Genomic DNA, 11,752 nt, shown 5'->3' on the forward strand with positions numbered 1-11,752 from the left:
TTCTAGCAGATACTGTTCTTACCTGCTCTCTTTGATATGAGAAGTTGTTTGTCCTACTATTTTTTTTAAAATAAGGGAAAACTCCTTTTTGAAGAGAAACTTGTCACCCAGTGAGAGCTTCAAGCAAGAAAGGGAAAAAAATGTTTTTAAAATAAAGGAGATTTTACTGGAGTGAAGTATTAGCAGATCAAGGGTAAAGCAGGACCAAGAGGGCACCATCATGCTCCAGATGAGTTACTACTGAGTTGTCTGAGTTCTCTATCATGTGGCGGTGCAAGCAGGAAAGGGAGATGGCTATGCAGTATATTTGCTTTCTCTTCAGTCACAGACCATCTAAGCATTAATAGACTCATAGCCCTGATCTACACTAGGAGTTGAAGTCGAATTTAGCAGCGTTAAATCGATTTAACCCTGCACCCGTGCACATGACGAAGCCCTTTTTTTCGACTTAAAGGGCTCTTAAAATTGATTTCCTTACTCTACCCCCGACAAGGGGATTAGCGCTGAAATCGGCCTTGCCGGGTCAAATTTGGGGTACTGTGGATGCAATTAGACGGTATTGGCCTCTGGGAGCTATCCCAGAGTGCTCCATTGTGACCGCTCTGGACAGCACTCTCAACTCAGATGCACTGGCCAGATAGACAGGAAAAGGCCTGCGAACTTTTGAATCTCATTTCCTGTTTGGCCAGCGTGGCAAGCTGCAGGTGAGTGCAGAGCTTATCAGCAGAGGTGACCATGATGGAGTCCCAGAATCGCAAAAGAGCTCCAGCATGGACCGAACGGGAAGTACGGGATCTGATTGCTGTATAGGGAAAGGAATCCGTGCTATCAGAACTATGTTCCAGTTTTCGAAATGCCAAAACATTTGTCAAAATCTCCCAGGGCATGAAGGACAGAAGCCATAACAGGGACCTGAAGCAGTGCCACGTGAAACTTAAGGAGCTGAGGCAAGACTACCAGAAAACCAGAGACGCAAACGGCCAGAGCCCCAAACATGCTGCTTCTATGATGAGCTGCATGCCATTTTAGGGGGTTCAGCCACCACTACCCCAACTGTGTTGTTTGACTCCTTCAATGGAGATGGAGGCAACATGGAAGCAGGTTTTGGGGACGAGGAAGATGATGATGATGAGGTTGTAAATAGCTCACAGCAAACAAGTGGAGAAACCGGTTTTCCTGACAGCCAGGAACTGTTGCTCACTCTAGGCCTGGAGCCAGTACCCCCCGAACCCACCCAAGGCTGCCTCCCGGACCCGCCAGGCAGAGAAGGGACCTCTGGTGAGTGTACCTTTTAAAATAGTATCCATGGTTTAAAAGCAAGCGTGTTTAATGATTAATTTGGCCTGGCATTCGCGGCTCTCCTGGATGTACTCCCAAAGCCTTTCCAAAAGGTTTCTGGGGAGGGCAGCCTTATTCCGTCCACCATGGTAGGACACTTTACCACTCCAGGCCAGTAGCACGTAGTCGGGAATCATTGTAGAACAAAACATTGCAGTGTATGTTTGCTGGCGTTCAAACAACATCTGTTCTTTATCTCTCTGTTTTATCCTCAGGAGAGTGATATCATTCATGGTCACCTGGTTGAAATAGGGTGCTTTTCTTTAGGGGACATTCAGAGGTGCCCGTTCCTGCTGGGCTGTTTGCCTGTGGCTGAACAGAAATGTTGCCCGCTGTTAGCCACCGGGAGGAGGGAGGGGTGAGGGGTTAGCCATGAGGTGGGGGGAGGCAAAATGCGACCTTGTAACAAAAGCACATGTGCTATGTATGTAATGTTAACAGCAAGGTTTACTGTGAAAGAGTGTACCCATTGTTGTACAAAATGTGTCTTTTTAAATATCACTGTCCCCTTTTTTTTCTCCACCAGCTGCATGTGTTTCAAGGATCACAGGATCTTCTCCTTCCCAGAGGCTAGTAAAGATTAGAAGGCGAAAAAAACGCACTCACGATGAAACGTTCTCTGAGCTCATGCTGTCCTCCCACACTGACAAAGCACAGACGAATGCATGGAGGCAGACAATGTCAGAGTGCAGGAAAGCACAAAATGACCGGGAGGAGAGGTGATGGGCTGAAGAGAGGGCTGAAGCTGAAAGGTGGTGGCAGCGTGATGAGAGGAGACAAGATTCAATGCTGAGGCTGCTGGAGGATCAAACTAATATGTTCCAGCGTATGGCTGAGCTGTAGGAAAGGCAGCAGGAGCACAGACCGCTGCTACAGCCCCTGTGTAACCAACCGCTGTCCTCCCCAAGTTACATAGCCTCCTCACCCAGATGCCCAAGAACGCGGTGGGGGGGGGGCCTCTGGCCACCCAGCCACTCCACCCCAGAGGATTGCCCAAGCAACAGAAGGCTGGCATTCAATAAGTTTTAAAGTTTTAAACTTTTAAAGTGCTGTGTGGCCTTGTCCTTCCCTCCTCCACCACCCCTCCTGGGCTACCTTGGCAGTTATCCCCCATTTGTGTGATGAATTAATAAAGAATGCATGAATGTGAAGCAACAATGACTTTATTGCCTCTGCAAGTGGTGATCGAAGGGAGGAAGGGAGGGTGGTTAGCTTACAGGGAAGTAGAGTGAACCAAGGGGCGGGGGGTTTCATCAAGGAGAAACAAACAGAACTTTCACATCGTAGCCTGGCCAGTCATGAAACTGGTTTTCAAAGCTTCTCTGATGCGCACCGTGCCCTCCTGTGCTCTTCTAACCGCCCTGGTGTCTGGCTGCACGTAACCAGCAGCCAGGCAATTTGCCTCAACCTCCCACCCCTCCATAAACGTCTCCCCCTTACTCTCACAGATATTGTGGAGTGCACAGCAAGCAGTAATAACAGTGGGAATATTGGCTTCGCTGAGATCTAACCGAGTCAGTAAAGTGCGCCAGCGCACTTTTAAATGTCCAAATGCACATTCTACCTTCATTCTGCACTTGCTCAGCCTGCAGTTGAACAGCTCCTGACTACTGTCCAGGCTGCCTGTGTATGGCTTCATGAGCCATGGCATTAAGGGGTAGGCTGGGTCCCCAATGATAACTATAGGCATTTCAACATTCCCAACTGTTATTTTCTGGTCTGGGAATAAAGTCCCTTCCTGCAGCTTTTGAAACAGACCAGAGTTCCTGAAGATGCGAGCGTCATGCACCTTTCCCGGCCATCCCACGCTGATGGTTGGTGAAATGTACCTTGTGATCCACCAGTGCTTGCAGCACTATTGAAAAGTACCCCTTGCGGTTTATGTACTCGCCGGCTTGGTGCTCCAGTGCCAAGATAGGGATATGGGTTCCGTCTATGGCCCCACCACAGTTAGGGAATCCCATTGCAGCAAAGCCATCCACTATGACCTGCACATTTCCCAGGGTCACTACCCTTGATATCAGCAGATCTTTGATTGCGTTGGCTACTTGCATCACAGTAGCCCCCACAGTAGATTTGCCCACTCCAATTTAATTCCCGACTGACTGGTAGCTGTCTGGTGTTGCAAGCTTCCACAGGGCTATTGCCACTCGCTTCTCAACTGTGAGGGATGCTCTCATCTTGGTATTCTTGCGCCTCAGGGCAGGGGAAAGCAAGTCACAAAGTTCCATGAAAGTGCCCTTACACATGTGAAAGTTTCGCAGCCACTGGGAATCGTCCCAGACCTGCAACACTATGTGGTCCCACCAGTCTGTGCTTGTTTCCCGGGCCCAGAATCTGCGTTCCACCGCATGAACCTGCCCCATTAGCACCATGATTCCCACATTGCCAGGGCCCATGCTTTGAGAGAAGTCTGTGTCCATGTCCTCATCACTCTCGTCACCGTGCTGATGTTGCCTACTCCCCCGGTTTCGCTTTGCCAGGTTCTGACGCTGCACATACTGCTGGATAATGTGCGTGATGTTTAATGTGCTCCTAATTGCTGAAGTGATCTGAGCGGGCTCCATGCTTGCCGTGGTATGGTGTCTGCACAAAAAAAAGGGGACAGAACGATTGTCTGCTGTTGCTCTAATGGAGGGAGGGGCGACTGATGACATGGCTTACCGGGTTGGCTTACAGGGAATTAAAATCAACAAACGGGGTGGCTTTACATCAAGGAGAAAGAAAAACAACTATCACACTGAATGGCCACCTCAAGGATTGAACTCAAAACCGTGGGTTTAGCAGGCCAATGCTCAACCCACTGAGCTATCCCTCCCCCTGGTATTTCAGCCAGGACTGAATCTCCATTAAACTTTTCAAGGTGCCTGTCAAGGTTCCTTCCCCACTCTGAATTCTAGAGTACAGATGTGGGGACCTGCATGAAAGACCCCCTAAGCTTATTCTTACCAGCTTAGGTTAAAAGCTGCCACCCCCAAAGTGTTACACAACAAACAGGGGAAGTGCCCACTTGGAAACCTCTCCCCCCCAAAATAGCCCCCCAAGCCCTACACCCCCTTTCCTGGGGAAGGCTTGATAAAAATCCTCACCAATTTGCACAGGTGAACACAGACCCAAACCCTTGGACCTTAAGAACAATGAAAAGCAAACAGGTTCTTAAAAGAGAATTTTAATTAAAGAAAAAGTAAAAGAAAAACCTCTGTAAAATCAGGAAGGGAAATATCTTACAGAGTAGTCAGATTCAAAACATAGAGATTCCCTCTAGGCAAAACCTTAAGTTACAAAAAGACACAAAAACAGGAATATACAGTCCATTCAGCACAACTTATTTTATCAGCCATTTAAACAAAAGAAAATCTAACACATATCTAACTAGATTGCTTACTAACTCTTTACAGGAGTTCTGACCTGCATTCCTGCTCTGGTCCCGGCAAAAGCATCACACAGACAGAGAGAACCTTTGTTTCTCCCCCACCCCCAGCTTTGAAAGTATCTTGTCTCCTCAGAGGTCATTTTGGTCAGGTGCCAGCCAGGTTATCTTAGATTCTTAACCCTTTACATGTGAAAGGGTTTTTCCTCTGGCCAGGAAGGATTTAAAGGTGTTTACCCTTCCCTTTATATTTATGACAGTGCCCCTGACAGACCTCACCAAAATGATTGTCAGCCGTTGATTTCACGGAGGGAGGGAGGGAGGAGCAAATGTATACAAAACAAATCTGGTGTATTTCTTGTTTTGATCCACTCCATCTACCTTTTACATCTTTGACTGGCAGCAGATGGTGCAGTAGGACTGCTAGCCATCCACATCTCCTGGCTGCTCGGCAGAAGATGGTACAATAGGACCGCTGGCAGGACTAAAGAGAATGACCTGGTCGAGACACTCCTAATTTAGTTCCTGCGCCCATGTCTGCCCAGGCACTCCTGACCGACCTTACCATGAAACGACTGTCCGCCGTTGCTTTCACGAAGGGAGGGAGGGCCTGACAACATGTACCCAAAACCACCTGCGACAATGTTTTTTGCCCCATCAGGCACTGGGATCTCAACCCAGAATTCCAATGGGTGGCGGAGACTGTGGGAACTGTGGGATAGCTACCCACAGTGCAACACTCCGTACTGTGGAAGCACTCTGCCGAGTTAATGCACTTAATGCACTTAGAGCATTTTGTGTGGGGACACACACAATCGACTATATAAAAACAATTTCTAAAAAACCGACTTCTATAAATTCAACCTAATTTCGTAGTGTAGACATACCCATAGAAGATTAGGGTTGGAAGAGACTTCAGAAGGTAATCTAGTCCAACCCCCTGCTTAAACAGGACCAACACCAACTAAATCATCCCAGCCAGGGCTTTGTCAAGCCAGGCCTTAAAAACCTCTAAGGATGGAAATTCCACCTGTCTCCCCACACCCGGGTAACCCATTCCAGTGCTTCACCACCCTCCTAGTGAAATAGTTTTTTCCTAATATCCAACCTAGACCGCCCCCACTGCAACTTGAGACCATTGCTCTTTGTTCTGTCATCTGCCACCACTGAGAACAGCCTAGCTCCATCCTCTTGGAACCCCCCACTTCAGGTAGTTGAAGGCTGCTATCAAATCCCCCCTCCCTCTTCTCTTCTGCAGACTAAATAAGCCCAGAATGAATGGAGGGCCAAGATGTGTATGAGCCTAGCTCCACAGCCAAATCTGCCATGTCAGGGGATCCAGTTATCATGCAGTGTTACAACACACTTTGCTTGTATAGGCATGACCAAAAGTTATCATGTTACATAATCATCTTATCTCTCATCTTTATTCTGTGTAGACAGTGTTGCCTACTTTATGCATACAGAGGCACAGAAGATTCTTAACTTCATGTTATTTGCTTCTATACTTAACTGTGTTTGAGGTTAACTGTGTTGAAAATTATGCTGGATATTCATGACATTATTATAGGTATTGTGAAAAAAGAAGAGTCTTCAGCTTGCCAAAATTTACCATATTCCCAAATAGAACTTTCTCTGTGAACAACAGACACAGTGTTCCAATTGTTGCAAGACAGTAACTTGAGGCTCTAGGCCAAAGGCTTCAGTTTCACAACCAGCCTTGGATGTTGCCACTTACAAGTTAGGGAACATAGAACACTATTAAAGCTTCATATTACTCTAAGATACTGTGGATTTTAAATTAAATTAACCCATTGCAGCTCAGCAGTTTGAGAGCTCCTTGACTGCAGTTCTATGCTTCTTTAACACATCCAAAGGGGTGTTCTGCAGACTGAATATTTGCAGGATATGATGTAATGTCCATCTTATTTCTTCAATATGTTTCATGCTTTGTACATTCATGCTTAATGATACTCATTAAACACAAACCAGTACTTAGGAAAGATTTGACAAACACAGAAGGCAGGATATTCACAATCTTATATTACTTTATATAGTACCTTTGGGATCCCATATTCTTTATAAACCTAAACTACACACAGGGATCAATTCATCTACCACTCAAATGTAGCCACCTCTGGAAGGAAATGTTGCAACTGTTTAACCGTGCATTGCCATGTTATCCAATTGTTCTAGGCAAGGAGTAAAGAAATACTCTTCCATTGGAAATTGCAGGATAAATGTAGATATGGCAGGCAGAATGTAATTTATGACACCTTGACTTTCACCAGTTAATGGGGACTAATGCTCCCTTAGTAATGCATGCCATAGATTCTTTAATGATTACATAGGTTTTTAGTTTTCCATCATATGCAAAAGACGTAGGGTCAGAAATTTGTATTTCACAGTAGAGCTCTTTCCATGGCTTGACAAAAGTGGCAGAACTAGTAACCTGAGATGGATGGCGGCAGCAGCTCCCTCTTCTACACTCAGCTCCTTCTAACATTGCTGCCTGCCACACAGAATCATAGAAGATTAGGGTTGGAAGAGACCTCAGGAGGCCTATACATTTTGCCTCACTCTTCTTCCAGATTGCATCACAGAAAGCTGGAGCTTGGTCAGCAACTCCTCTACTGTGCAGCTGGCAGTATCCTTCCTCACCGCACCCCTCTCATTTTGGCATTTTGTCTTCAGCTCCCCAGATCTCTGCCCCTTTCACTTCCATGCTGGCACCTTGGGAGAACTTCCCCTTAGGACTTGGTTTGTTAGACTAGGGAAAGGTTTGTGTGTGCTCTGACCCCCTGAATCAAGTTTCATCAGAGCATTCCTCCTCTGCTCCCATTAATCCCACCTGAATTGAGATTAGACAGGTGCTATTCAAATCTCTGCTCAAGCGCCATGTGGTGCTTTAGGCATAAGAATATTTTGTAGTTTAGAATCATAGAATTGTAGGACTGAAAGGGTGAGGTCATCAAGTCCAGTCTCCTGCACACATGGCAGGACTACGTATTATCAGACCATCCCTGACAGGTGTTTGTCAAACCATCTCTTAAAAATCTCCGATGATGGAGGTTCCACAATCTCCCAGGGCAGTTTATTCCAGTGCTTCCAGGTTGTGAAGTTGCTTGTCTGTTGAGAACACCACTAAAAAACAGGTCCCTTCTTTGCACTTAAGTCTTGTTCCTCTGGCGGCATGGAATAGTCTGAAGACTGGCTCACTATGCAGTTTTTTCTCATTGAATACTAGAGGTACCTATGTGTATGCAAGTTGCATTGCCAACTGGCAATAATTTGAGCTCTTTTCACTCATCTACTTCAGAATTAGAATGCAAGAAGTCTCCTCCCCCATTTCCAGTCAGACTATGTACTTTCCTCCAGCATTTGGTCACACCCTCACTTCTACTTTGACAAGATTAAATTTCTGCATGTCTCATGGACAGAGAACAGATACAAGTTACTCCTGTTGTCAAACACTGGAGCCTAGGAACCAGTGACAGAATCAGGCCTTAACACTCTTAAAATTAGAGTAACATGGAGAGTTACTCTTTAAATGTATGTTCCTGGGTGCATATTTACTTGACCATCTATAGTACAGTTTTGTACTTACATAGAGCACATTTCATGTTCAAAGTGGCTTACAAACTTTAGCTATTTAATCTTCACAATCTGCAAGGTAGACAAATAGAAATCTCCATTTTACATATGGGAAAACTGACACAAAGATTAAGTGACTTGCCCAAGGCAAGATAAATAGTTTTTGTGAGAGGTGTTTAGAACTCAGGATCTGATGTCCAATGCTCAGACCACTGTAACACACCTGTCCTTGTAACAGTCCCTTTATTTAGATGACTAACATCTTTCTATTAATTTTGGACTGATTCTCAGTCTTTGTCTCTCTAGTCCTCTGGTCTATGTTGCTATTGGAGATGACTTTGTGCATCCAGATAAAATAAAATCGAGAAATATAAAATTCAGACTGTATATCTGGAAATTTTCTTGTGCAATAATTGGTGTGCTCTTGTCATGCAATACACTTAGATTAATCCAACATGTTTAGCAGACTTAGCCCTAATCCTGCAAAAATTTACACACGTACTTAACTTTACTACCATGAGTATTCCCAATGAAGTCAATGAGACTACTCACAGCAGTAAAATTAAGCATGTACATAAGTACAAGATGGGAGCCTTAAACAATTATTTGAAAACCAAAATAAAACAAGTAGACAAATATTGATGTTCTCATGGTACAGAATATATTTCTTACAAATTTGGAGAAGTCTGTTAATGTTTCAGTGTTTCCTCTGAGGCCTGGTCTACACTAGAGGGGGGGACTGATCTAAGTTACGCAACTCCAGCTACGTGAATAACATTGCCAAAGTCGACGTACTTAGACCTACTCACTATGGTGTCTTCACTGTGGTGATTCGACGGCTGCTGCTCCCCCATCGACTCTGCCTGCGCCTCTCACGGCGGTGGAGTACAGGAGTTGATGGGAAAGCGCTCGGGGGTCGATTTATCGTGTCTAGATTAGACGCGATAAATCTACCCCCGATGGATTGATCGCTGCCCGCCGATCCGGTGGGTAGTATAGACATACCCTAAAAGAACAAAACCTCACTCATCTAATCTAATACCTTGAGTAATTCATTTTCACAGGATTTCCTATACATGTCCATATGCTTAGCTTTTAAAACAACTTGCTTTTACCATCTCGTTGCATAAAAATTTTAAATAAACTAAAGGTTTAAAATACTTCTCTTTCTAAGTTATTAGTTTCATGCTGATGGTTCAAATCAATATTTTTGTTTATATATTTAAATCACTCTAAGAATGGCCAGGAGAGCAAAGCTAATCTTCAGTATAGCAAAAGTAGGTTTCATGTTGATTTAATGTTGGACATGGCAGAAGTTGCTATATTCAAAACAGTTTCTCCTGAGGTGAAGTATTTTACATTTACACTTCAGAAGCTGGATTGGAAGGACAAAAGTAGTTACATCCATCCACAGAGTAAAATAACAATTATTAATTAATAAGTGGTTTATCAGTGATACTTGATACGTAATTCTTCTTGAGTTCATTCATTTGAAACTCTGACAGAATGAATGAGGTGTGTGGTGCAAATATTCTTAAAAGTGTTTCTTCTTTTCCTTTGCAGAAGCTTCTAAAGACATCTTTTTCCTACTGTAAAGACAACAATGGATTCTTTCTTAAAAAGCTTTAAACAAGAAAACTGTGATGGCAACCTGAAATGCTATTTGCCTTCCTAATGTAAGTACAGTAAAGTGGAACAAAAATAGTACATGCTATTCCATAAAGAACAGACTATCTAGTGTAACACAGGTAAATATAAGTCTTGTTTTTATACACTGCAAATAGGAAACATGCTCTTACCCTGACCAGGTCCCCTATATAGCTTGCGCATAGCCTGAGTAAATAATAATGGAAAGCTGGCTGTTATCATGAGAAGGCCTAGAGGAGCTACTGGCGTGAAGAAAATATGTGACATTATAATTGTCACAATAGAAATTCAGATTCCATTATTAGAGGGAGTGGTGGCATATTAATCTGACTTCCATTTGAAGTACTTGAGGCTGAGGCCTGATATAATTCCAAAGCTAATGATTATTCACATATTTTAGTAAATCAACTTTTAACCTACTGTTATTTATTTTCAGAGTATAATTTGTAATAACATAAAATGAAGATGAATGTCTGTACCTCTCAAAGCTTCCTGGGGACATCAGTTGTATGTTGGTGGAATAGGCCTTCTCTTACCTTAGGCTTCTTATATATTTCCAAATAAATCCAAAACGTTGTTGACTTCAGCAGTTACATCAGAGATTAATTTGGCCCATAGTACATACATACTGTACTGCATACTTTGATGAAAGCAGGGAGACATAGGAAATGCTCAGTATGTGGCCTGGATGTTGCATTTGACATGCCACTAGAAGAACTGAATAATTCTAGTCCAAATATAGATCTGAAACTACAAGAGAGTGTGCCATTGAGTTTCAAATGTTTCTCCCTTTCTGAATATTTATTTGGTATTAAATACTACAGGCAAAAATATAAACTTCATTCCTCAAAATCCCTATATGTTCAGATTTGTAACCATGAATGTAACAAATTTTTGAAGTGAGCTCCGAGAGCAGATATTTGCACAATATCTGATAAACTGAGCTAGACATAATTAAGCTTTAACAAGTTTTTCTTGCAGAACTATAAAGAGTCTACACTAACAACAAGAGCAAGGAAATGTAAATCATTCTCAAATCATGCCCCATTTTCTTAGATTATTTACAACTTCAGTGCAAGACAATTACTGAGTTTACAAAACAAGGCTGCAAAAGATCGACATGTCTGTTCCTAGTCTCATAAGACTAAAGTGGTTTTCCGTTCTAGTTGCAATACTTGTATGTAATGCATTGATGTTTACCTGCATGATGCATCCATATCTAGACATTATATATATATAAAACTTTGTGTATTATAGGCAGATATGGTTTCATTATATGATTATAGGCAGATATTATAGGCAGATATTAAGGTTGCCTGACACTTCCCGTTTTAAGACCCTGTTTTCAATACCTTATAATTTTGCCAAATTTTACTGATTTGGGCTTAAATTTTCTATGCCAGGTGTCTGCTTGAGCTGATATTTTTCAAAAAATGTCAACCAACCAAAGTGGTTCCACTGTTTTTGAAAACAAGGCTAAGGAAAAATAAATTGTTCTGGCCACGTTAAAATATTCTTGTGACCTTTTCTGTGAAAAGCTCTAGCATGCCCAGACTTTGGAGCAGTGACTTGATATTTGGTAGCGGGGTGGCCTTTGTGACAGGGATGTGCCTTTTGTTGTCTCCATGAAAGTCCGCCCAAATCTGGCCAAGTTTTAAGTCGTTGAAAAATTGCAGTTAGCACATACTCAGTAGAGACTTGATAGATCTTTGCAGCTAAATTCCCTGAAGGTTCTGTTTGAACTGGGCATGCTCCATCCCAGGACTCAACAGGATTTTACAACCTTAATGTTATTCTAATGTT

The sequence above is a fragment of the Chelonia mydas genome, chromosome 5, assembly GCF_015237465.2.
Source record: "Chelonia mydas isolate rCheMyd1 chromosome 5, rCheMyd1.pri.v2, whole genome shotgun sequence".
NCBI classification, from domain to species: domain Eukaryota; kingdom Metazoa; phylum Chordata; order Testudines; family Cheloniidae; genus Chelonia; species Chelonia mydas.